Below are 27,179 nucleotides of genomic sequence, written 5' to 3' on the forward strand. Positions count from 1 at the left end.
TAGCGTTCATCCAGAAAGCTCAGCGTTCCCTGTGCCCCACATGGGCCAGGCTCTGGGTACCGTGGTGAACCAGGCAGAAGGGGGCTCTGCCCGGAGGCTGGGAGCCATGGGAGGGAGGGCCCACATTAAAAAGCAAATTGTAGGGGAAGAAGGTAGGGCGTGGATAAAGCCACAGTCCCCCACTCCTACCCTGTCCTCCCACCAGTCCAAGTACCAGGGTCCTGGCGCCCAGGGCCTGCCTGGGACAGGCTGCAGGACAGAGCAGGCAGCCTCCCTCTCTGTCTCCAGCAGCGTGGGCTCTTCTCCACTCCCCAGTTCTTCTCTCCCTCTCTGGCCAGGGGGCTCCTGAGCAGTGGGTGCCAGGACCAGTCAAGGCTTGGAATGAGGGGTGCTGTCTCATCCCTGAGGCCCCCCGTTCCTGCAGCAGCCTCCAGGCCTCTCCCTCCACCAGGCCTGGGTGAGGGTTGCACAGGCAACCCAAATCACATACGTCCTCGGGGGAGGGCTGGGATGCGGGGGCTAAACCGGAGGACCAGGAATCCCCTTACTGAAGTCCGCTCAGCGCCAGGAACATCCTGCAGCTTCTACGAGAGTCCTCCCTGGGCGCTCGGTGCTCCAGGCCTGTGGGCTTTACTGGGATGACCCATCTCCAGCCTGAGCCCCTTACTGGCCGGCTGGTGGGCAGCTCCGAGTGGGGACATGGGATCGGGAAGGTAGAACTCCTTCCTGAATTAGCAGGAGCCCTCACTCTTTCCGGGACGCAGTTGAGACTGGAATTCCCCAGCCCGGAGTCGGTGCAAGACCCTCAGGAGCGTGTCCCCGCAGCCGTCGTACACGCCTCCGAGCTGCCACCAAGCTGACAGGTAGCCGGGATGGAGGTAGGAGGAAGGAGGGGACGAGGGTGCCGGGCGGAGGAGGGTGGAGCTGCCCGCGCGCCCCCTCCCTCGGGTTGGCGGGCTGCGCAGCGTGACGCGGCGGCAGAGAAGGCGGCGGGCGCAAGGAGAGAGCGGCAGCCGCTCCGGCTCCGGCTCGGCTCGGACTATGGCTCGAGCTCGACCCACTCTGTTCCCGGTCGGCCTGGTGCGCACCTGACCGGTAAGTGGCACTCGAGTCTTCTCCTGCCGCGACCACCAACGCAGCCACCTTCGCCCCCGCGGCGAGCCTCAGGGCTTTGTCTGCGTCCTCGCAGTTCTGGCTCCGGCTGCTGCTGCGACTCCCGGGCTCGGCTCTCCTGTTCCAGGGGCTGCGCGGCGCGGCGCGGGAGGCTCAGCACCCAGAGCTCCGGAAACGCGGTGAAACTTCGCCCAAGTTTAGGTTCCGGGGAGAACCTGTTGAAGCGGGGAGTCGCCCAGGACGGTACTGGGTCCAGGTTCTTAGGGCCGTCGGCGGTTCCTCACCCCTTCCTCGGCCAGACGGCGCGCTACGCTTGGGAAAGGGGCTCGAGAGTGGTTCTACTGACTTCCGCCAGGGCAAAGTTTGGTTTTCCAGTCCCTTTCATGAACGTCTAGTTCCAGTAAGGGAGCGAAGGCGGCTTCAGGGTCCGCATAGACTAGCCCCTGACCGCGTCTCCTTTCTCCAGCCTTCGCCCGCCGCCCCGCCCCCGGCCTTGGCTGTGGTAGGTCGTGAACAAGAAAGGCAAAAGGAAGAGAAACAGCCTTTCATTGAAGGTCTACTACGTGCCAGGCCCTGGCCCAGTGTTCCCAGCTTTCCAGCAGGGGTCTCTCAATCTGCCACGGGCATAGGTGTTCAGGGAGAAACAGGTCAAAGGACGCCACTTTGCGAGCGGGAGGTGGTGGCCACTCTGAGCCTTCCCCTTCTCTCGTTCGCCCAGTGGTGCAGGGAGGCCGCTGCTGTTGGGGACTCGGGTGACTTTCAGCCTCTGGATCTAGGCCTGCACGCACCCCTTTCCGTTGTGCTTGTGGGCCCCGTCGGGTCCCAGTTCCTCTCTAACCCTGCGCCTACCCTTCCTGCAGCTGCGGCCCCGAGGGCCATGCGGAGGCCAGCCAGGAGGCCGGTGGCCGGGTGCCTTCTGTAGCCCAGATCGCCAAGGACTGCGATGTGGTGCCAGCAGCTCCATGGAGGCCCCATATTTGATGACTGCACACTACGATGAGTTCCAGGAGGTCAAGTACGTGAGCTGGTGCGGCACGGGGGCGCGCGGGGACCTCGCTGCCCCCTCCCCCCCGTTTCCCGTTGGGCGCTGGACGGAGCGCCACCGGGGCCCGGGCAGGTCTGCCACGCTGGAACCGGCGCGAAGTGTGCCTTCTGTCCGGGCGGGTGTTTGCCGCCGGCCTCTGCGCCATCCTGGCTGCTATGCTGGCGCTCAAGTTCCTGGGCCCGGGCGCAGCGGGCAGTGGCGCCTGCTCGGAGGGCTGTCCGGAGCGCAAGACCTTCGCGCGCGCCGCCAGCTTCCTGGCCGCCAACCTGGACACCAGCGTAGACCCGTGTCAGGACTGCTATTCCTCTGCGTGCGGAGGCTGGCTACGGCGCCACGCAATCCCCGACGACAAGCTCACGTATGGCACCATCGCGTCCATCCGCGAGCAAAATGAAGGGCGCCTACGGCACCTGTTGGCGCGGCCCGCGGGTGAACCCGGTGGCGCGGCTCAGCCTAAAGTACGCGCCTTCTTCCGCTCCTGCCTCGAATGTGGGAGATGGAGAGGCTCGGCCCCAGGCCCATGCTGGAGGTCATCGAGGACTGGTGGCTGGGACCGGGGTGGTGCCGCCGAGCGCCCGGGAGCCGCAGCGCGCTGGGATCTGAACCCGCTGCTGTACGAGGCTCAGGGCGGGTACAGCGCCCCGCGCGCTTCTCACTCACCGTCAGCCTGGACAACGGGAACTCCCCACGCTACGTCATCCGCGTGAGTGTTCTCGGCCCCCCAGGCACCCCTCTGGCGGCCAGGGACCCGGGGCTCACGGCCCCGCATCCCAGAGACCCGCGCGGGAGGGGCGGGGACAGAGAAGGAGGGGGGCGTGCGCTGGCAGAGCGCGGGAGGAGGGCACAAGTACTTTCCCTCCAGTAATTGCGGTGTTTAGCGGAGCCGCGGGAGCTCCATTTTTCCAGCCCTCTGGCAGGCTGTGTGAGCACGGTGGAAGGGACGTCCTGGAGCCCTGTGGGGCTGGGGCACGCCGGATGCCGGGGCCCCAAATGCCCCTCACAGGTGGAGAAAGCGAAGGCTCGGGGTGGGGTGAGGGGTTGGGGGCGGGACCTCCTCTCTGTCAGTTCCAGGCTAGACCCGTAGGGGTGGGGGCTTCCGCGCCCTCTTCTCTGTGTAGATGGAGGGGTTATTGTCTTTGTGGCCCTAGGCTGGGACAGTGGATGTCTTACCTGTTCGGACATTTGAATGAAATTCAGTCTGTTTGCCTGAATTTGGCTTGTTGTCCTCTGACCTCTGACCCCCAACTCTCCCCCCCAGATTGACTAGGATGGGCTCACCCTGCAGGAGAGGGCCCTGTACTTAGCCCAGGATGAGGACAGTGAGAAGGTGTGGGGGCATGGGGTGGGATTGCAGGGCAGGCGCGGCGCTCCAGGAGGCATGGACCGGCATCTAGCACTGACCCCCACCGTTGACGTGCCCGGTCCTGGTGCAGGTCCTGGTGGCGTACCGGGTGTTCATGGAGCGCCTGCTCAGCCTCCTGGATGCCGACGCCGTGGAGCAGAAGGCCCAGGAGATCCTGCAGCTGGAGCAGCAGCTGGCCAATGTGAGCAGGGGAACCTCCGTGGGCTGGGGGAGGGGACCGCCAGACAGGGCTGGGTCAGCCTGAACTCCACCCCAGATCACAGTGTCAGAGTACAGTGATCTCCGTCGGGACATCAGCTCCATGTACAACAAGGTGACACTGGGACAGTTGCAGAAGATCACCCCCCACAAGGTGAGTGTGGTCTGGTCCTGGAGGGGACGGTGCTGACCCTGGAACTCCTGGGTCAGCTCCTCTCCAGGACTCCTGGGTCCTCTTGTTGTATCTCCTGGAACTCCTCCCTGTCTTCCGTGGTCCCTGCTGCACCCAGCCCCACTGTGCCCACCCATGCCCCACAGCTACAGTGGAAGTGGCTGCTGGGCCAGACCTTCCAGGAGGACTTCTCGGAGGATGAGGAAGTGGTGCTGCTGGCCACAGACTACATGCAGCAGGTGTCCCAGCTTATCCGCTCCACATCCCAAAGGTACAGCTGCCAGTCACCCACCCCAGGCCCCGCCCCTGCATCCCAGGTCATCTTCTTGGTGAGCTTTGAATTTCCACCCCCAGCTCCGTGCAGGGGCCACACTGGGGAGGCCTGTTAGAAGCACGGGAGTAGGAGTCCTCTTCCCTAAGTTCAGATGTGGCTTTCCCCACCTGCTCTGTGGAACCCTGAGCAGGGCTGTGAGCTTCCTGAGCTGCAGTTTCCTCATCTGGCGACAGGGAGGCTTGAGTGGGTCTGGATGTCAGAAAGGGCAAGTGTCGCCACCACTCTGTCACCCCAGGGCCACCTTGGGGAAAGCCTCCCTGCTCTCTGACCACCTTGGGGAGGAACAGAGGCCCCTCAAGGCTAGCTCTTAGGTGGGCAATCACCAGAAGTGCCCCTCACCCACCCCATAGCAAGGCAGAAAACGATGCTGGCCCGTGACCCACCAGCATCAGGTGCTCTACTCGGTGGCCAGAGGTGCGTCCCACTGTGTGGGGACCCAGCCCTTCTCCCTGACCAGGCCACTCCAAGCTCTGCCCTCATGTGCCAGGAATAACCCTCCTGGGAGCCAGGACCAGGAGATTCTGCTAGGTCCAAGCCCAGGCTCGGGAGTACAGGTGGTGCCGGTTTGTGCTCTCAGATGGCCCAAGCCTGTGAGTCTGTCTGGATACCCAGCTGCTCTACCTGGCCCTCAGGATCCTGCACAACTGCCTGGTGTGGCACATGGTGGTGGTTCTGAGTGAGCATCTGTCACCGCTGTTTCGAGAGTTGCTGCATGAACTGGCACGCAAGAGGGAAGGCAGTGACAAGCCCCAGGAGCTGGCCCGGCTCTGCCTGGGCCAAGCCAACAGCCACTTTGGCATGGCTCTTGGCGCCCTCTTTGTACATGAGCACTTCTCAGCCTCCAGAAAGGCCAAGGCCAGGCTGCCCTGGGCTCGGGGGTAAGGGTGAGGTGGGGGTGCTGCATTGAGCTTGGAGTTCTTGCTCAGCCTTGGTCTGAGGATGGTGAGCCCTACACATCCTCCTCCAGCCTGGGGCAGTTTAGGGCTCTGCCCTCTCTGAGGTTCCATGCTGCTTTCACCAGGCCTCCTCCACCAGGAAGCCTACCTGGTTTGTCAGCCAAAAGAGGCCCTCCCCACCAAGCTCCTGCCCACCCTTCTCCGCCATGCTCAGTAGGCATGGCCTTAGGAAAATATGTGATCACTGCTGCAGCAGTGTGCCCTCTTCCGGACTGGGACTTTATTTTGTCGGGGCACAGGGTCTGGATCCCCACCGCCATGGTCTCCCCTCAGTGCTCAGCGCCAGCCCTGAGCTTAGGAAGTGGTGCTGAATGATTAAGGGATCCCTCATGCCAGGTGCTGGGGCCCAGAGCTAAGCCCTCCGGGGTGACCCTGGAGAGCTGACCCCGCAGGTGCAGCAGCTGGTGGAAGACGTCAAGTGCATCTTGGGCCAGTGCCTGGAGGAACTGGACTGGATGGACGCCGAGACCAAGGCGGCTGCCCGGGCCAAGGGGAAGTGCGGTCCTGTCCCCAGTTGTTGGTTCCACGCTTACCGAGCGCCTGTCGTGGGCCTGGCACTGGGACAAGAAAAAAGACAAAGATGCCGTTTATGAAGCTGGCACCACGCAGCCCCCTGTCCTTGATCCTTGAGCCTCACCCAAAGCTGGAACTAGAGCATTCTCCTCTGTGTGTGTGTGTGTGGGGGGGGGGGGGGAGGGGGGTGTTACCTGAGGCCCGGGGCGCTCACTGCCTTCTCCACGCAGCTCCAGTACGTGATGGTGATGGTGGGCTACCCTGACTTCCTGCTCAAACCTCAGGCCATGGACAAGGAGTAGGAGATGGGCCTGAGCCCTGGCCTGGTCCTGCCCATCATGACCAACTGGGCTTCTTCAGGCCCCTGGCCAAGACCCCCAGAGAGCCCGCCGCCTCTGCAGAGAAGAGGCTGCAGCCACCCTCAGCTGGTGGACCTCGGGAGGGCAGCTGGTGGACCCGGCCTGCTGCTGAGCGCTGCCTGGCCCCCGCGCAGTTCGAGGTCCACGAGAAGACCTACTTCAAGAACATCTTAAACAGCATCCGCTTCGGCATCCAGCTGTCAGTCAAGAAGATCCGGCAGGAGGTGGATAAGTCCGCGCGAGTGCCTGGCCCAGAGCTGGGGTGGGCAGGGCGGTGCCACGGAGAGTGGGCACTTTTCCAAAGTCAGGAGGCTGCCGGGGCAGACTGCCTCATGCCATGGTGGTACTGGGGCGCAGGCCTGGGCAGGTCGTGGGAGGGGTTTGTGAGTTGGGGATCACCGGGTCAGCCTGAGGAGGCCCAGGGCACGGCTGTAAGCTGGACCACAGGACAGGCGAGGAGAAGTTGGCTAAGAGGGAGGGAGGTGGGGGTGTTGGGGTGTGGACCCCTCAGGTGGTCTCAGCTTCCCCCCACAGGTGGCTGCTTGCCCCACAAGCACTCAATGCCTACTTTCTACCCAACAAGAACCAGATGGGTAAGGCGTGTCCTGAATGGGGTGGGGTTTGGAGGTAGCAAGGGCCCCGGCTGATCACACCCTTCTTTAGTGTTCCCAGCGGGTCTCCTGCAGCCCACCCTGTATGACCCTGACTTTCCACAGTGAGTACAGAACCTGGCCTTGTCTGCAAGATGGGGCAGGGGGCTGCTCCCAACCTGGGCTGGGTTCGGGAGCCATGACATCCGTGGCCCCTGGGTCCCCTAGTCCTAACTCATCCTTGGTTATTCAGGGAAATGTGTAGGTTTTTCTCTTTCTTTCTCTGTAGTGTTCCCAGTACGCCTTACCTAGTGTGAGGTTTCATGGGGGGTTTCCGAAGTTGAGCGGCCCCAGTGATGAGGAAGAAGACCCAAGCCCATGTGCGCTAGTTTCCCTCCGCCTCCCTGCCACCTGTCTCCTCCCCCAGCTCAGTTCTGTGAGCTTATTTCCTAAAAGGCAGTGCCCCTTCGCATAGGCCACAGGAGGCTGAGGCCAGTGCCCTGGGACCAGGCAGACACCACTGTGGCCTCCCTGGGTGGCCTCCTAGCCTGGCCGGGGCGGCCGGGGCCTCCCGGGGCCTGGGCAGCAGTGAGGCACCTTCAGAAGGCAGGTGGGGCCTGAAACGCTGCTGCCGTGGGCCCAGGTCTCTGAACTACGGGGGCATTGGCACCATCCTCGGGCACAAGCTGACCCATGGCTATGACGACTGGGGTGAGGCCTGTGGGTTGAGGCGATGGTGGGGGAGGGGAAGACAGGCCGTGGGGAGCAGGGTGGTGACGGACTGATTGAGGCCTCCCAGGACCCCTCTGTCCCCATGAGCTAGTGGGTAGGGGAAGGAGGGGACTGAGTACCCAACCCGGGCTCTGGGGGTGAGGGTCAGTCTCAGCCCACGCTGCCCGCTCCCCACAGGGGGCCAGTATGACCGCTGGGGCAGCCTGCTGCACTGGTGCACAGAGGCCTCCTACAGTCGCTTCCTGCGCAAGGCCGAGTGCACTGTCCACCTCTACGACAACTTCACCGTCTATAGCCAGCGGGTGAGGCCCCCGGCCTCCCTCGGGCCCAGCTTGGCACAGACCCAGAGTGTGCACACCCAAGTGCACGCACATGTGTCTGAACAAACCCTGTGCGGGTCCCTGCACACGCACCCAGGGGCACGTGCACACTCACGCGGGCAGGTGGATGAGCTCGCACAGACTCACAAAGGCCGTGGGGCTCAAGGGGTTGGAGTCCCTCCCAAGCCTGCTGGGAGAGGGGAGAGGAGGGCAGGGTGCCAGGCCTGAGGGAGCTCCGCGGCCACGCAGCCCCTGGCCTTTCCCTCGCGGCAGGTGAGTGGGAAGCACACACTTGGAGAGAACATCGCAGACATGGGGGCCTCAAGCTGGCCTACTAGGTGAGCTGCTGGGACCTGCCTCTCCATCCCTCCAGGGGAAGGGTGGGTGCTCACGGGGCCTCAACCTGGGACGAAGACCCCCCTTTCTCCCTATCTCATTGCCCTCTGGCATGGGGGGGGGTGGAGCCTGTGCCAGGCACAGCGTCTTTGGAAAAGGAGGGACTCCCAGGCCCTTCATTTGGAGAGAAGGGAGGGCTGCCTGGAGGGGGTGGCAGGGGCCTGAGGTTAGCCCTCCTGGGAGGGAGCACGGCTTGGAGAGCATGGGAGGCAGGAGTGGGGCCTCGCTGTGGTGGAGGTGTGCAGAGCCGGGGCTGACCAGGCGGGTGGTGGGTCAGGGCACCCCTCTGTGGGCCCCGCTGCTCATGCCTGGCTCCCCCAGGCCTATCAGAAGTGGGTGCGGGAGCATGGCTTAGAGTAGCCACTGCACTGGCTCAAGTACAGACCCAGCTCTCTCTTCTTCATTGCCTTCGCCCAGGTGGGCCGCGTGGGGGCCGGGAGTAGGTGCAGTGGCCCTGTGGGTTCTGATAGGAGCTGAAGGCCTGGTGTGCTGGGAGTTGTGTGTGTTTGTGGGGGTGGTGGCAGGGCTTGGGTAGTGGGGATGCCTGGCGTCATCTCCCACCATCCTCCCCTACACCCCCATCCTGTGCCCAGAACTGGTTCATCAAACGGCGGTCGCAGTCCATCTACCTGCAGGTGCTGACCGACAAGCACACACCTGAGCACTACAGGTATGCCCACCGGCCTACCTGGGCCTCCCCCCTCCTGGTGTCTGGGATGGGAGCAGGTATGGGTGGGACAGCACAGCTGGGACCCAATTCTGTGGGTCTCTCCTCCCACCCCAGGGTGCTAGGCAGCATGTCCCAGTTTGAAGAGTTTGGCCAGGCCTTCCATTGCCCCAGAGACTTGCCCATGAACCCCGTCCACAAGTGCTCTGTGTGGTGAACCGGCCGCTTGCCCACCCACCTGCCAGCCCCACCTCCTTGCACAAATTGCCTCTTGCTGGCCACTGCACCTGATCCTGGCCCCGGTCTGGGTGCCCCCCACCTTCCCAGGCCATCCAGGACCCGGCCCCGAGCTGTCCCTCATTTCAGGAGGACCAGGTGCAGCGACAAGGTTGGGCCCCAGGAAGGCCGGAGCCCGTGGCCAGGCCAGACTGGCCAGGCCCCAACTTGGCTGTGTTCTTGCTGCTATGTCTGTCCAATAAAGCTGCTGTACGGTCACTTCCGCATCTTCAGGGGCCTCCAGAGAAGGTGGGGCCCTAGAGACCTTGTCCCCTCCCAGCGACCTTGGCTGAGCTGCCTCTGTCCTGCCTCCCTGGGCTCTTTTGTCTTTTTCATCAACCACCTATTCCTTCCTCCCCCCACGTCTTGCCTTGGTTCCTGCCCAGGTCTGGGGGGGGGCACAAACCAGCCTCGTGGGCGCCAGAGCACCCAGCCCCATGAGCTGCACCCCAGTATGATGCTGGACCCCCTCCCCCTGCAGAGCAGAGGGGTGCCACCTCACCTTCTTCCCCCAAAAGAAGCTTCTGCAGGGTCCTGCAGCTGGTCAGCAATCCTGGGCCTCAGGGAACTGGGACTCACATTTACATAGAGGTGGGGGCCGGGCCATATGCCATGAAGGCTGCCCCGCCAGTCCAGAGGGGAGGGAGTGGGGAAAGTGGCTCCTGTGGGGGATGGGAGGGCAGGGAGCTGGAGCACATCCCATGGGGGCCGCCCCGCCAGCCCGGAGGGGAGGGGGTGGAAAGTGGCTCCTGTCGGGGATGGGAGGGCAGGGAGCTGGAGGACATCCCATGGGGCAGCCCCACTGGGCCCTCCCAGGCATCTGCTGTGCTGGGGGCCCCTGGGCCACCTGCCTTTCCTCTTCGGGTGTGTGTTTGAGTGCAGGGCTGGCCTGGAGGGGTCAGCCCCTCTCTGAGCCCTTCCAGGTATGCCTGTCCCCATCTTCCCCCAAAGTGGGGGTTCCCTTGCTAGCGCAGTTCCTGTTAGGATGCTCAGAAAGTCTGTTCCCCTCTCAGCCCGAGTGAAGTTTAAAAAGCCTATCATCTGAGCCTCAGGCACACCACGCTTGGTGATTGAGAAACTAAAAATGCACCAGCCATGGCCCAGTGAGCCATAATGGAGGGGAGGGGAGGGGGGGAAAGCGGCCTCCCAGGGGGTGGCAGGACCCCACAGGAGTGGCCAAGTTCCCCGAGGGCCAGGGACTCTTCCTCGGGAAAGGGGAAGGGCAGCAGAGGCCACACTGATCAGCACAGGGCATGCAGCCCTGCTCAGAGCTGCCCTCAAGGGGAGAGGTGGAGCCCACAGGGGTTAGGCCACATGGAAGTGTCGAGATGAGCCTGCCTTGGTTTCCCCTTGAAGCCCCTCCCCCCCTGGGCTGGGTACTCACGTGTCACTGCCTCAGGCTGCTAGGGCAGAAGGGCAGTTCTCTCCCTTGACCTGCCACCTCGGGGGGGGGGGCCTGGTGTCTGGGGCCCTCTGAGCCCCACGCCCCACCCAACCCCATGGCCTGGGATCCTGGCCCTCTTGTCCCCACCCTGGGGTCCCCAAGTTCCCTAGGTCCCCCACAAGAGCCATCCCTCCTGTCCCTGTCTCCCTGCTGGCTTAGGGGAGTCCTCATGGCCAGTGTTTTGAGGGTGAGCGTCCAGAGGCCTGACGGGGTCACTTCTGTTCTACGGTGAGAAGTGCGGGGAAGTCTAGACACCCTACCCTTTCTGTCTGTGCCCAGCTGAGGGGCCCGCTGGGGCATGGACATGCAGGGGTAGGTAGGCAAAGGGGCCTGAGAGTGGGCACAAGGCTCCTGGCCTGGAGGCCAGTCCAGATCCGGGGCCCAGGATGCCCTGTGTGCCCCAGCTGGGGAGTGCCCATCCTGCTGGCAGGGTTATGTCCAACAGGTCATGAGGCGACCAGCGACCCCTCAGCCTGAGAGGTCCCCTCTGGGCTCTGTCATTGTGGCTGCTACCCAGGGCTTTGGGGCTCCTCACACTCCTTTGGGAAGAACAGAGGGAGGCCAGGGGGTTAGAGGCAGCACGAGCCAAGGACATCGGGACGACAACATCCTGATGTTAGACATAGCCATGGAATGCAGAGCCACGGTGTAATTGCTCTGTGTCACCTACCGGTTCCCAAACTGCTTTTCCAGACAGACCCTAAGAGCATCCTCACGATAACTCAAGTGAGGTGGCCAGTGGCAGGAACAGCTCCTTTGACAGACGGGGAAACTGAGGGGGGTCACATGCCGTTTCCAGGGCCACACTGCTTGTGTCAGCTGATGGATGCATCTTGTCTGCCGAGTCCTCCAGCTACATTCAGCATCCGTTCCTGGGGTGTCCTGTTGTCCTGTGAGGAAACGTGCATGCAGCGGAGATGCGGGCCAGCGTGTGCTGTCAGCTCTGTTGCCAGCAGCCACGCTGAGGATTAGCTGCCTGCTGGGGTGCAGGGGGCGAGCAAACAGCACGGCTGCCCACTGGGGCTCGGTTTCCATTTTTTGTGTGTGTGACAGGCAGAAAGAAGCAGAAGGACAGACAGGAAGGGAGAGAGATGAGAAGCATCAGTTCTTGGTTGCGGCACCTTAGTTGTTCATTGATTGCTTTCTCATTTGTGCCTTGACGGGGGTGGGGGGGGGAGTGGGGGTGCTACAGCAGAGTGAATGGCCCCTTGCTCAAGCCAGTGACCTTGGGCTCAAGCTTGTTACTATTCAGTACCTTCTCTAGCTCTTCAATTTTCCACTGCAGCTTTTCGTTGTAGGATACTTCCTTTGTTCTGCAGCTGACCCTCTTGAGGGATTTCTTCAGCTGTGGAACACACGGAAAATTACAACATTTTTTTTTACCTTCCACTTAGTAAAAAGCAAAAAGAAAACAAAAAATACATGGTGGTTAGCTTTGTCCCTTTATTTTGTTCTCTTTAAAACTTTCTTTAAACAGGATGCCCGATTAGGCAGTGGCACGGTGGATAGAGTGTCGACCTGGGATACAGAGGACCCAGGTTCAAAATCTGGAGGTTGCCAGCTTGAGTGCAGGCTCATCCGGCTTGAGAGCAGTATCTCTGGTTTGAGAGTGGGTCATTGACATGATCCCATGGTTGCTGGCTTGAGCCTAAAATCGCTCGCTGGCTTGAGCAAGGGGTCACTGGCTCGGCTGGAGCCATATGAGAAGCAATTAATGAACTAAAGTGACACAACTACAAGTTGATCTCTCTCCCTGTCTCTCACAAAACAAACAAAGGAAAGAAAAATAAGAAAAGGTAAGCGAGACAATAATAATGCTCTGATTAAGTGGATTAGTGGAGGAACACGTAGGTATTAGAGGAGGACAAGATTTATTGGGATGATCACTAAGTAAGTTATGTAATGTCTAATCACTGGGGTATACGCCTGAAACTAATATATTAATTTATGTCCATTTTAATTGAAAAAATTATAAAGCCCAAAGTAACTGTTTTACTTTTCCCAAGCTACCATGTCTCCAGTTTCTCTCCATCCTTCCTCCTTCCCACTGCTAGCAGACCAACCTTCCTAAAACTGTGCTCGTGCCATTACCTCCCCCGCCCCCACCACGGCCTTTCTCTGCTTTGGCCTAATAGCCCCACCCCACATTCTGGTAGTCAAGGCCAACCCTGGGCCCATGGAAGCTAGCCACTCTTTCTCAGACATTTCCCAGTCTCCGCTCTGGCCAAGAGAGACACATATCCTTTACGTCTGCTCACGTGCCCTGTTCATTTGTCACTAAGCTGTGCGTGTCCTCTCACACTGGGCGTCGGTCAGCTCTGCCGTCTCAATCCAGCTTCCTTCTTCTATCACCCAACCAGCCACAACAAACAAAGTTTCCCTAACTTTAAATTCCTTCAGAATTGTAAACAGCCTCTACTTATCCAAGGAAGGTCCTCTCATGTTTTCCCTATTTGTCTCATGTAAAGAGTGGAGATCACAGTTAAGCAAGATTCATTTAGCATCATATATATATTTACCTTCTACTGCTTTTACCTGTGCCTCTCAGGAGAAGGCAAATGCGCCATGGGTGCTAATGAAGTGAACTGAGGAGACGGGTGATTTGATTTGCCTCTCTGGTGACAGTCTACTTATCCCTCCCTCCACTCTTATTACTCTGATGGAAAAACTCTCATGAAGGCTTCCTTCCTGGGCAGATATTTGTATAGAAGAAACTTTTTTTATATGTCAAGCTTATAAACAGCAGAGATAACTCGGCTGCATCCAGCTTGCTGGTGAAGGGCCATTAAAAGAGCAAAAGAATACTGGGCCCTGGCCGGTTGGCTCAGTGGTAGCGCATCGGCCCAGCGTGTGGAAGTCCCGGGTTTGATTCCCAGCCAGGGCACACAGGACAAGCGCCCATCTGCTTCTCCACCTAGAGCAGTAGGCACTTGACCTTCATGGATGAAAACGCACACTTTTTAATACACATGAATGACCACAGAGACCTATGAATTGTAACACTTTGTAAATAAACTGAGTCAAAACACAGAATCATGTTATGTGGTTTATGGGGGGGGGGAAGGCAACTAGTGGGTGAATCTAACCCACCATCCGCTGTGGATGTGCAAAGAATAGAAATGTCAGGTTTGTGGGGGCAGAAAGTACCCCCACCAAAAAACCAACTGGTTACACTGGGAAGAAAATGAACAGCAGATGTAGTGAATCTCACTGATGCTAACTAGAAATTGGAGTAGATTTCCCTCCATTTATCTGGTAGAGGAAAGAATATGGTCCTGGTGATCCACTTGTATCTGGGATTCCCGAAAACTCCATCTACACTCATTCTGCACAAATGATAAGGGCCTGTCAAACGTTTATTTGTCTCAAAATTGTATTATGTTTCATTTGGCAGACTCATTCCTGCACAATCACCCTCTTTTGCTTTTCTGTGACAGTTAAAATCAGATTAAGCATCGAAGAAAACACTGACAGGAATAAGTTACTAAAGCAAATGAAGAGAATCTGAAGGATGGAGGAGTCGACTTTCCATCACAGCGGGTGCTTAGGTTCCCAGGATTATGAACTGGGGCAAACGAAACACACACACACACACACACACACACACACACAAACACTTCAGGTCTAAGTAGTCATTTACTTATCTTAGAGATTACTGAGCACCTTCTGTAAGCCAGATGCTGGCCTACAAGATCCAGCACTCAACAAGTCTGATGTTTCTCATGAAGAAACAGTAGAGCTGGGAGAGGGTGGAAATAAGTGATCACAAATGGATTCAAGTGGAACATGAGGTGGTATTAAGAGCTCTTACGAGCCTGACCAGGGTAAAGCATCAATATGGGACGCTGAGGTCCCAGGTTCAGAACACTGAGGTCACCAGCTTGAGCGCAGGCTCATGCAGCTTGAGTGTGGGGTCACCAGGCTTGAGCTCAGATGTCGCTGGCTTGAGCAAGGGGTCATTGGCTCGACTGGAGCCCCCCAGTCAAGGCACGTGTGAGAAACAACATCCTTTTAAGGATGCAAATACAAGTCGATGCTTCTCATCTCTCTTCCTTCCTGTCTCTCTCTCTCTCAAAAAAAGAAACACACACAAAAAAAACAACAACAAAAAAATGGAGCTGTTACAAAACTAAAGCAGGATAAGAAGATGAGGTGACAGGAAACAGGTCTGGGAAGGCTTCTTGGAGGGGGTGCTGTCAGAGCTGCCGGCAGTGCAGGGAGGGTGCAGGCCAGGCGGCCACCCATGGGTGTGGATATGGGTGTGGGTGGGAGAGAGCATAGCACGGGTCAAGGCCCTGAGGCCACAGTGTGTGTGGCTTGCTGTTGTCGCTGGTGTCAGCTGACATAGAAATCTGAGTGGGACAAGGGGGACCCGAGCACAGGAGTATGGCCTCGCTGATGTGTTAGTGACAAAGTAGAAAGCTGTAGTTAGAGAAGCAAGAATGGGGCCCAGATCAGCCGGTGGCCCCCGTGACGGCACGGGAAAAGGTGGTAAAGGCTAGGACCAGGGACCAGTGTGGCTGTGGTGGGCGGAGGGACACATGGTCAGCTGCCAGCTGCACTCTGAAAGCGAAACTTGCAGGACGACCGCAGGACTGAATGCCGCGCTCGGGGAGGAGGAGAAAAGCCCAGGACGAAAATGCACACAGCTGCCTGACCTGTGGTGGCGCAGTGGATAAAGCATCGACCTGGAAATGCTGAGGTCGCCGGTTCGAAGCCCTGGGCTTGCCTGGTCAAGGCACATATGGGAGTTGATGCTTCCAGCTCCTCCCCCTTCTCTCTCTCTGTCTCTCCTCTCTCTCTCTCTCTCTCTCCTCTCTAAAATGAATAAATAAAAAAAAAAAAATTAAAAAAAAAAAAAAAAAAAAAAAAAAAGAAAATACACACAGCTTCTCCCTCCACCCACCCGGGGACCACACCAAAGTCTGCTAAGGGGCGGAGCCTGCAGAGGGAGCGAAGGCGGGGCCGGAGAAGCCAAGACTCGCACTTGCTGTGCCTTAGGCTTACGGTGCCTACCAGTCATCCAAGTACAGGAGGCCGGCGAGCAGCCAGACATGAGGGGCTGCGGAGGAGAGCTAACAGAGGCCATCAGTGTAGAGAGGCAGACACGTAACAAGAACTGCATATATATGTGCGTGTGCGTGTGCGTGAGTGTGTGCATGTGTGTGCGTGTGGGCACGTGTGTGAATGAAGGCGAGTTCAGGAAAAAGAACCGAGATGGATAAGAGGAACATCTCCTGCAGCCCCATTTGAAAATACAGAAACAGAGTATTTCTTTAGTAATAAAAAGGGAGCACTTCTTGTGCCCCCCAATAAAATAGTAAGCAGATGAGAAAATAAAAAGCTAATGAAAAAAATTAAACTCAGGGTGCAGTGTAACTGAGTACGGTGAGAACCACACTCAAAGACAGCCACTGGTGGCGGGCATGACCGCCCCCAGCTTCCCTAGACACTCACACACTCTCACACAACACACACACACTCACACACACACTCACACACACTCTCACACATACACTCACACACTCACATTCACACAACACACACATACTCACACACACTCTCACACACTCACACAACACACTCACACACATTCTCACACACACTCTCACTCACACAACACACACACACACTCTCACATACACTATCACACACACATACACTCACACACACTCACACATATTCATACAACACACTCACACACACTCTCACATACTCACTCACACACACACTCACACACTCACACAACACACTCACACACATTCTCACACACACACTCTCACATACTCACACAATACACTCACACGCACACTTACACGCACACCCACACACGTACACACGGGGTGTGTTTTCTTTGTTGGAGTTCATTTTCGCTTACTTGCTCTAATACAGGAGATATGCTAACCCTCAAAGTGACAGCCATAAAAGTCATGTTTTGTTTTGAACTGATGTTTTCATGCTGTTAGAGCCATTTCGCAGCCTAGCATGCCGCTTCTCTAAGACCCTGCCTGGCATCTCAGGACACCTGGGCCATCTGTGCCTGCTCCTCAGAGCTTCAGAGTTGGGTCCTCCCATACAAAATCATAAGCGCACTTTCACTTCATAGGAACCTGCCTGTAACCCTAATTATTAAACGGGCATCTTTCTGTAGATAACTCTCTGCACATTGCTAATGTGGCAACAGGCCTTTTATAAAGCATGTTTTAGCACTGCCTCAAGGAGTCGCTGTCTAATCACCAAGAGGGTGAAGGCTGTGGCTAAAAATATCTTCCCTTCAGTTCATTCAACAAATACCTACCATGACAGAGCGTGCAGGCATGTGTGTGTGTGTGTGCACGCGCGCACAGGTATATGCCGGGGGAATGACAAACACAAAGATAATTTCAGAGAGTGAAATGTGCTGTGAATTAAAAAGCAAAATGTGAGACCATAACTGGGAGTGTGTGTGGGGAGCAGGAAGTGTTCTTCAGCGAGGGGTCTACAGAAAAGGTGCTGAGGTAGGGACACATGAGCCAGGGCCTCAGGGCAGAGCAGGTGCAGAAATGCCCTCCAGAGCAACCCGGGCACAGGGAAGAGCCAGCGCAGACTCACTGGGAAAGAAGGGGGCAAGAGAAGGCAGGCGGCTCGGCCAGAACTTCTCCGGGAGCAGGGGCGGATCGGGACGGCCTCAATGGCCACAGAAGAGATCCTGGCTGTGCCTCCTCACTGCAATAAGACACGATTGCGAAGCTATAAATAAGGTGTGAAAGGCTTTGACGCAGGCTCAGTGGTCAGTGTGGCAGCGGTGGAAGGAACCAGTGTGGAAGCGGGACACCAGCTAGGAAGCTGTCATGGCATCCGGCCGAGAGAGGCTGGCAGTTAAACCACCACTTCAATATCCGTGGTCAAGAAAAGTGCTCAGGTGCAGGGCATGGCCAAGGTGACGTCAACGGGACCTGCTGATGGGGTCAGGGTTCTAGGGCTGGGCATCTCCATCCTCACTATGAATTCCCCCAGTTCTCACCTCGCTGGGTGTGTGCAGAGGGTGCAGGAGACAGCAACACATACAACACATCACACTGTCTCGCTTACCTAGATTGAGGTCCATCGACCAGAGTGTCTTCATTTTCGCTTCAGAGAAAGAAGAAGAATAGGCACAAGTCATCTTGATCAGCCACGTTGCTCGAACCATTGGCACTGAATATTTAGCTACATATGCAAAAACGTCTTCTTTTTTACTAAGGATGGGAACCTGAAAAGGAAATAACGTATTTATAACAATCGCGTACTATGTGTACCACTAGGCCAAAGAGACTGTTAGTTACTTCTGCTAGTTCTAAGAAAGGACAGCCTTTTTTTTTTTTTTCCCATTTTTTTCTGAAGCTGGAAACGGGGAGAGACAGTCAGACAGATGCCCGCATGCGCCCGACCGGGATCCACCCGGCACGCCCACCAGGGGCAACGCTCTGCCCACCAGGGGGCGATGCTCTGCCCATCCTGGGCGTCGCCATGTTGCGACCAGAGCCACTCCAGCGCCTGAGGCAGAGGCCACAGAGCCAACCCCAGCGCCGGGGCCATCCTTGCTCCAATGGAGCCTCAGCTGCGGGAGGGGAAGAGAGAGACAGAGAGGAAAGCGCGGTGGAGGGGTGGAGAAGCAAATGGGCGCTTCTCCTGTGTGCCCTGGCCGGGAATCGAACCCGGGTCCTCCGCACGCTAGGCCGACGCTCTACCGCTGAGCCAACCGGCCAGGGCCAGCCTTTTTTTTTTTTTTTTAAAGTATCTCCTTGCCTGACCAGGCAGTGGCACAGTGGATAGAGCGTCGGACTGGGATGCAGAGGACCCAGGTTCGAGACCCTGAGGTCGCCAGCTTGAGCGAGGGCTCATCTGGTTTGAGCAAAAAGCTCACCAGCTTGAGCCCAACGTCGCTGGCTCAAGCAAGGGGTTACTTGGTCTGTTGAAGGTCCAAGGTCAAGGCACATAAAAAAAAAAAGTATCTCCTTAATGGATTTTATGCAAATTTTCACTAGGAGAAAAAATTATACAAACCATGTTATAGCACATTGGCAACACAGTTTTATCAGCTGTGTTTTCTTTTTTATTTTATTTTATTTTATTTTATTTTTTTTATAAATTTTTATTAATGGTAATGGGATGACATTAATAAATCAGGGTACATATATTCAAAGAAAACATGTCTAGGTTATTTTGTCATTAAATTATGTTGCGTACCCCTCGCCCAAAGTCAGATTGTCCTCTGCCACCCTCTATCTAGTTCTCTGTGACCCTCCCCCTCCACCTAACTCTCTCCCTCCCTCCCTCCCATGTCCTCCCTCCCCCCATCCCTGGTAACCACCACACTCTTGTACATGTCTCTTAGTCTCATTTTTATGTTCCACCAATGTATGGAATCATGTAGTTCTTGTTTTTTTCTGATTTACTTATTTCACTCCTTATAATGTTATCAAGATCCCACCATTTTGCTGTAAATGATCTGATGTCATCATTTCTTATGGCTGAGTAGTATTCCATAGTGTATATGTGCCACATCTTCTTTATCCAGTCTTCTATTGAAGGGCTTTTTGGTTGTTTCCATGTCTTGGCCACTGTGAACAGTGCTGCAATGAACATGGGGCTACATGTGTCTTCATGTATCAATGTTTCTGAGGTTTTGGGGTATATACCCAGTAGAGGGATTGCTGGGTCATAAGGTAGTTCTATTTGCAGTTTTTTGAGGAACCACCATACTTTCCTCCATAATGGTTGTACTACTTTACAGTCCCACCAACAGTGAATGAGGGTTCCTTTTTCTCCACAGCCTCTCCAACATTTGCTATTACCCGTCTTGTTGATAATAGCTAATCTAACAGGGGTGAGGTGGTATCTCATTGTAGTTTTGATTTGCATTTCTCTAATAACTAATGAAGATGAGCATCTTTTCATATATCTGTTGGCCATTTGTATCTCTTCCTAGGAGAAGTGTCTGTTCATGTCCTCTTCCCATTTTTTTATGGGATTGTTTGTTTGTTTGTTGTTGAGTTTTATGAGTTCTTTGTAAATTTTGGAAATTAGGCCCTTATCTGAGCTGTTGTTTGAAAATATCATTTCCCATTTAGTTGGCTGTCTGTTTATTTTTATATCAGTTTCTCTTGCTCAGCAAAAACTTTTTATTCTGATGTAGTCCCATTCATTTATCTTTGCCTTCACTTCTCTTGCCATTGGAGTCAAGTTCATAAAATGTTCTTTAAAACCCAGGTCCATGATTTTAGTACCTATGTCTTCTTCTATGTACTTTATTGTTTCAGGTCTTATATTTAGGTCTTTGATCCATTTTGAATTAATTTTAGTACACGGGGACAGGCTATAGTTGAGTTTCATTCTTTTGCATGTGGCTTTCCAGTTTTCCCAACACCATTTGTTGAAGAGGCTTTCTTTTCTCCATTGTATGTTGTTGGCCCCTTTATCAAAGATTATTTGACCATATATATGTGGTTTTATTTCTGGGCTTTCTATTCTGTTCCATTGGTCTGAGTGTCTATTTTTCTGCCAATACCATGCTGTTTTGATTATCGTGGCCCTATAATATAGTTTAAAGTCAGGTATTGTAATGCCCCCAGCTTCATTCTTTTTCCTTAGGATTGTTTTGGCTATTCGGGGTTTTTTATAGTTCCATATAAATCTGATGATTTTTTGTTCCATTTCTTTAAAAAATCTCATAGGGATTTTGATGGGAATTGCATTAAATTTGTATATTGCTTTGGGTAATATGGCCATTTTGATTATATTTATTCTTCCTATCCAAGAACAAGGAATATTTTTCCATCTCATTGTATCTTTTTCGATTTCCCTTAACAATGCTTTGTAATTTTCATTATATAGGTCCTTTATGTTCTTTGTTATGTTTATTCCTAGGTATTTTACTTTTTTTGTTGCAATCGTGAAGGGGATTATTTTTTTGAGTTCGTTTTCTAATATTTCATTGTTGGCATATAGAAAGGCTATGGACTTTTGTATGTTAATTTTGTATCCTGCGACCTTACTGTATTGGTTTATTGTTTCTAATAATCTTTTTGTGGAGTCCTTCGGGTTTTCGATGTATAGGATCATATCATCAGCAAAAAGTGATAGCTTTACTTCTTCTTTTCCGATATGGATGCCTTTTATTTCCTTGTCTTGTCTGATTGCTCTGGCCAGAACTTCTAGCACCACGTTAAATAAGAGTGGAGAGAGTGGACAACCCTGTCTTGTTCCTGATTTAAGGTAGAAAGTCCTCAGTTTTATGCCGTTTAATATGATGTTGGCTGATGGTTTATCATATATGCCCTTTATCATGTTGAGATATTTTCCTTCTATACCCATTTTGTTGAGAGTCTTAAACATAAAATTGTGTTGTATTTTATCAAAAGCCTTTTCTGCATCTATTGATAAGATCATGTGGTTTTTGTTCTTTGTTTTGTTGATATGGTGTATTATGTTAACCGTTTTGCGTATGTTGAACCATCCTTGAGATTCTGGGATGAATCCCACTTGATCATGATGTATTATTTTTTTAATATGTTGTTGTATTCGGTTTGCCAGTATTTTGTTTAGTATTTTAGCATCTGTATTCATTAGAGATATTGGTCTGTAGTTTTCTTTCTTTGTGCCATCCTTGCCAGGTTTTGGTATGAGGGTTATGTTGGCCTCATAAAATGTGTTTGGAAGTATTGCTTCTTCTTCAATTTTTTGGAAGACTTTGAGTAGAATAGGAACCAAGTCTTCTTTGAATGTTTGATAGAATTCACTAGTATAACCGTCTGGGCCTGGACTTTTATTTTTGGGGAGGTTTTTAATAGTTTTTTCTGTTTCCTCCCTGCTGATTGGTCTCTTTAGGCTTTCTGCTTCTTCATGACTCAGTCTAGGAAGGTTGTATTGTTCTAGGAATTTATCCATTTCTTCTAGATTGTTGTATTTGGTGGCATATAATTTTTCATAGTATTCTACAATAATTCTTTGTATATCTCTGATGTCTGTGGTGATCTCTCCTCTTTCATTTTGGATTTTATTTATTTGAGTCCTGTGCCTTTTTTCCTTGGTGAGTCTTGCCAAGGGTTTTGTCAATTTTGTTGATCTTTTCAAAGAACCAGCTCCTTGTTTTATTGATTTTTTCTATAGTTTTTCTGTTCTCTATTTCATTTATTTCTGCTCTGATTTTTATTATCTCCTTTCTTCGGCTGGTTTTGGGTTGTCTTTGTTCTTCTTTTTCTAGTTCCTTAAGGTGTGAAGTTAAGTGGTTTACTTCGGCTCTCTCTTGTTTGTTCATATAGGCCTGAAGCGATAGGAACTTTCCTCTTATTACTGCTTTTGCTGCATCCCAGAGATTCTGATATGTCGTATTTTCATTTTCATTTGTCTGTATATATCTTTTGATCTCTGCGCTTATTTCTTCTTTGACCCATTCATTTTTTAGAAGTATATTATTTAGTTTCCACATTTTTGTGGGTTTTTCCCCCTCTTTTTTGCAGTTGAATTCTAGTTTCAAGGCTTTATGATCAGAAAATATGCTTGGTACAATTTCAATTTTTCTAAATTTGCTGATATTGTCTTTGTGGCCCAACATATGGTCAATTCTTGACAATGATCCATGTACACTAGAGAAAAATGTATACTCTGTCGCTTTGGGATGAAGTGTCCTGTAGATGTCTATCATATCCAGGTGTTCTAGTATTTCGTTTAAGGCCACTATATCTTTATTGATTCTCTGTTTGGGATGACCGATCTAGAGCCGTCAGCGGTGTATTGAGGTCTCCAAGTATGATTGTATTTTTGTTAGTTTTTGTTTTAAGGTCAATAAGTAGCTGTCTTATATATTTTGGTGCTCCTTGGTTTGGTGCATATATATTAAGGATTGTTATGTCTTCTTGATTCAACTTCCCCTTAATCATTATGAAATGACCATTTTTGTCTCTGAGTACTTTTTCTGTCTTGTAGTCAGCATTATTAGATATGAGTATTGCTACACCTGCTTTTTTTTTGGGTGTTGTTTGCTTGGAGTATTGTTTTCCAGCCTTTCACTTTGAATTTGTTTTTATCCTTGTTGCTTAGATGTGTTTCTTGTAGGCAGCATATAGTTGGATTTTCTTTTTCAATCCATTCTGCTACTCTGTGTCTTTTTATTGGTAAGTTTAATCCATTTACATTGACACTTGTGGGTTCCCTACTGCCATTTTATAAATTGCTTTCTGTTAGTTTTGTATCTTGTTTGATTCTTCTCTTTTGTTTTTCTATCATTTGTTTTTGTTTGTTTGTGTTCCATACTTCTTTCCTCTGTTGCTACCTTTTTTAAGACAAGTGTTTTTGTGGTGGTTTTTTCAAGGGTGGTTACCATTAAGTAATAAAAAGGGTACCTACCATATTCATTATAGTACCCTATCTTATAAGTATTTCTGCACTTCATCATCCTTTGCTACTGTTAATCTCCATCCTCTCCCCCCTTTTTTTCCTTTGTTGTCACAGTTTAAGTTTGGTTTTATTGTGTTCTTGGTGGAGCTGTTACTTGTGGTGTTGTTTTCTTTTGTTCTTTGAATCTGGTTGGAAAACCCCCTTTAGTATTTCCTGGAGTGGGGGGCTTTCTGTTGATAAATTCTCTCATCTTTTCTGTATTTGTGAATGTTTTATATCTCCTTCATACTTGAAGGATAGCTTTGATGGGTATAGTATTCTTGGCTGAAAGTTCCTCTCTTTCAGGGCTTTCAATATTGGGGTCCACTCTCTTCTAGCTTGTAGAGTTTCTGCTGAGAAGTCTGATGATAATCTAATAGGCCTTCCTTTATATGTTGTACTCTTCTTTTCCCTGGCTGCCTTGAGAATTTTTTCTTTGTCATTGGTTTGTGTCATCTTTATTATGATATGCCTTGGAGTGGGTTTGTTGGGGTTAAGAAAACTCGGTGTTCTGTTTGCTTCTTGAATTTGAGGCTTTAGTTCTTTCCACAAGTTGGGAAGTTCTCGTCTATTATTTGTTTGAGTATATTCTCCATTCCATTTTCTTTCTCTTCTCCCTCTGATATACCTATTATTCTTATGTTATTCTTTCTGATGGAGTCAGACAATTCCTGTAGGGCTTTCTCATTTTTTATTATTTTTGAGTCTCTTTCTTCTTCTCTCTGTTGTGCCTCAAGTTGTTTGTCTTCTATTTCACTAATCCTATCTTCTATCTGGGCTGTTCTGTTAGCTAAGCTTGTTACCTCGTTTTTCAGCTCGTGAATTGAGTTTTTCATTTCTGTTTGATTTGTTTTTATAGTTTCAATTTCCTTGGTAATATATTCTTTGTGTTCATTGAGTTGTTTTCTGATCTCCCTAAATTGCCTTTCTGTGTTTTCTTGTATATCTCTGAGTATTTTTAAGATTTCTATTTTAAATTCTCTGTCATTTAGCTCCAAGGCTTCCAATATGTTAAGTCTTTTCTCCATAGATTTTTCCACGTCTATTTGTGTTACCTCTCTTTCTTTTGTATCCATAATATTCGATTTCCTCTTTCTTATTGGCATCTGAGGGTGGTCTTGTTGATAGCACTAATTAGAATTAATAAAGAGTAAAAAGTAAAAAAAAAAAAAAAAAAAAAAAAGGAAGAAAATTTTAGACAAGCATAAGATGATTTGCTTGTAAGTGATGGTCAACTAAGAGATATAATGAGAGGGATAAGAGAAAACCAGAAAAAAGGACCAAAAAAAGAATAATAAAGAAGAAAAAAATAAAAATAATAAGTAAAAATCTGTTGTATTAAGTGGAGCGAAGACTAAATACAATGGAGACCTTGGGTTGGGAGGACCCAAAATGCCACAAAAATAAACAAACAAGAAAAAAACAAAAACAAAAGAAAAAAAGAAAAATAAAGCCAAAAAAAGCCTTGAGTCCCAAATTAACTAATTTGTTCGTGATTGAGGATTAAATGGGAGGAAAGTAAAACAAGAAAAGAAAAAACGAATAGAAAGGAAAAAATGAGAAAAAGAGAAAAACGAAGGAAGTAATAAAAAAGGAAGAGAAAAAAACAAAATAAAGCAAATAAAAAAAAAAAACAAAAGAGGAGAGAGTGAGAGTTAAGTGTTTTGGAGTATAACCTTAAAGGAGGGTGAGGATGAAAAAGAGAAATAAAATGTAACAGTTATGGGTAGTGTAGTTCAAGAAAAGGGAAGCATAAGATGGGCAGAGAATAGAAGGACCGAGGTGGAGGAAATAAAGGCAATAAGATAGAAAAAACAAACAACAACAACAAAAAAAATTAGTGGAACAAGTTGTAAAGTCTGTGGATTTTTCTTGATTTTGAGAGGTTAACTTCTTCCTTTTTCTTTTCTCTCCCTCTTCCTGGTTGGTGACTCTGTACCCCAGGCTCTGCCCCTGTGTCACACTTAGGTAGGGATTTGCAGTTGATGGGATTCTATGGCAATGTCATATAATTGGCTTTAGTCTTGCTGGTAGTCAAGGCTTGTTGGCGTTTGCAGGGTCCAACGATGAGAGAGTTTGCTTTCCTGGATTCTCTCTCCTAGTCCCCCCTTCCTGAATTAGCAGCCTGGTGATCCAGCTATAAGGCTGCAACTGCTTCTGCCTGGGGAGTAAGAGGCTCAAAGAGCTGGGAAATCCCCACTCTATCCCCACTCAGTGCAAGGCTTTGGGAAAGGCTCTGGCAGTCAGGGCCTCCAGTGTAATCAGGCGGGGGTGGGAGTCAATTGTTGTCAAGGTGACTGTTCAGCACCTAGCATTCAGTTGGACCTCTCAACCCAGGCTTTCCACACTTTGTAGCCTGTTTTTGCAGGGAAGAAGAGGCACTAGTCTCTGCTTGCGACTAGTGTAGTATAGATCTTATTATCTGCCAAGTCCCTCTTGTTAGCGTTTATCCCTGAATATGGAGGCTCTGTCAATCAGAAGTTGCCCCCGCCCCTTTAGCGAGAGGCACTAAAAAATATCACGCCTCTTGTCTTGGGTCGCTGAACTGAGAGAGATCTTATCAATTAGAACCGAGGGTGCGCAGATTTCATGGGTTAAGCTAATTTCAGTGATTGGGTCGCAGCTGTGCTCCCAAAAGTATTTTAGGCTGCCTGCGCGCGCCCCTCCCCCAACGCTTGATTGTTAGCTTGAATGGCTGGGTGAGGTGCCCCGCCCACGGAGAGAATCTCCCAAGTAGAAGACCACCCTAGTGCCTCTCCTGCTCGCCCTGCCGCTGGCGGCTGAATCGCACCAGGCGCAGGATAATGGGGCACCCTGGGTGTGCGGGCCAGTAAGGCGCTCTGGGCGTGTGGAATGCCCAGGGCACGCGCGCGAATGGGGTGCTCCGGGCACCGGTGGCTGGCGACTCTCACTCGCAGTGCGCCGGCCGCTGGGAACGTTAGCGGTGCTCGCTCTGCAACCGGGCCGGGTGCTCGCCCGCGGCTGCTCGCGGCTCCCGAGTGTGGGCTGAGTCACCACAGGCGCACTCCCTCGCGGCTTGAATGAACGTCGCTGCGGTAGCTTCCTCCACACCCTCGTCTCTCAGATTCAAGTGATAACAGTCCTTTTGCTTTCAGTTTGTGTGGAACTCCGGAATGCTCCGAGGATAAATTTTTCTGTTTCTAGTAGATAAATTTGTTGTGATTTAGGGGAGATCTGTCGGACGCGCTGCTCACGGCGCCATTTCCGTGACGTCACTCCAGCTGTGTTTTCTTATAAAAACAAATTATCTGCAAATTCCCACATGCTGAAAGCTACCCATCAGAGCAACAAAACAGAAAAAATTATTTCATAACAGTGGTCCGAGTTTATCTCGACACCGGGAGGGACAGGTCAAATTGAAAAGCTGCCCCGAATCCACGATTCACCCAAGAACACCATTTTGTATAAAGCTTTTCGACTGTACCATTTCGTAAGAATAAACAACTTCCACAAAGCTGCTGAAAAGTGCCTTTAGCCCAAAACTTAAAATAAAAGCTAAAATGATCAATCAGGGAATCTGGCTAATAAACCCTGAGCTAGAAATAGCCGGGTAATTAATTCACTGATGGACCCTTAGTGGAGGCTGTAGATGTCCGTGGTTGGGGACCCTTAGGGGAGGCTGTAGATGTCTGTGGTTGGGGACGCTTAGGGGAGGCTGTAGATGTCCGTGGTTGGGGACGCTTAGGGGAGGCTGTAGATGTCCGTGGTTGGGGATGCTTAGGCGAGGCTGTAGATGTCCGTGGCTGGGGACCCTTAGGAGAGGCTGTAGATGTCCGTGGTTGGGGACCCTTAGCGGAGGCTGTAGATGTCCGTGGTTGGGGACCTTTAGGGGAGGCTGTAGATGTCTGTGGTTGGGGACCCTTAGGGGAGGCTGTAGATGTCCATGGTTGGGGATGCTTAGGCGAGGTTGTAGATGTCTGTGGTTGGGGACCCTTAGGGGAGGCTGTAGATGTCCGTGGTTGGGGATGCTTAGGGGAGGCTGTAGATGTCCGTGGTTGGGGATGCTTAGGGGAGGCTGTAGATGTCCGTGGTTGGGGATGCTTAGGGGAGGCTGTAGATGTCCGTGGTTGGGGACCCTTAGGGGAGGCTGTAGATGTCCGTGGTTGGGGACCCTTAGGGGAGGCTGTAGATGTCCGTGGTTAGGGACGCTTAGGGGAGGCTGTAGATGTCCGTGGTTGGGGACGCTTAGGGGAGGCTGTAGATGTCCGTGGTTAGGGACGCTTAGGGGAGGCTGTAGATGTCCGTGGTTGGGGACGCTTAGAGGAGGCTGTAGATGTCCGTGGT

General features: G+C 52.1%; 1 long non-coding RNA gene and 1 pseudogene across 1 annotated transcript in view; one reads left to right on the forward strand and one right to left on the reverse strand.

Moving 5' to 3' along the window:
• Positions 1–2,075: 2,075 nt before the first annotated feature.
• On the forward strand, positions 2,076–8,975 carry LOC136338117 (endothelin-converting enzyme-like 1; annotated as a pseudogene).
• Positions 5,601–27,179, reverse strand: part of LOC136338118 (uncharacterized) — a 34,465-nt gene continuing 12,886 nt past the window's right edge. Inside the window, exons 2-4 of the long non-coding RNA XR_010731917.1 lie at positions 17,550–17,709; positions 11,149–11,368; positions 5,601–5,738 (exon numbers count right to left, since the gene is read on the reverse strand). This is a non-coding gene — a long non-coding RNA (uncharacterized lncRNA). The remainder of the gene's footprint in view (positions 5,739–11,148; positions 11,369–17,549; positions 17,710–27,179) is intronic.

The sequence above is a fragment of the Saccopteryx bilineata genome, chromosome 5, assembly GCF_036850765.1.
Source record: "Saccopteryx bilineata isolate mSacBil1 chromosome 5, mSacBil1_pri_phased_curated, whole genome shotgun sequence".
In the NCBI taxonomy this organism is placed as follows: domain Eukaryota; kingdom Metazoa; phylum Chordata; class Mammalia; order Chiroptera; family Emballonuridae; genus Saccopteryx; species Saccopteryx bilineata.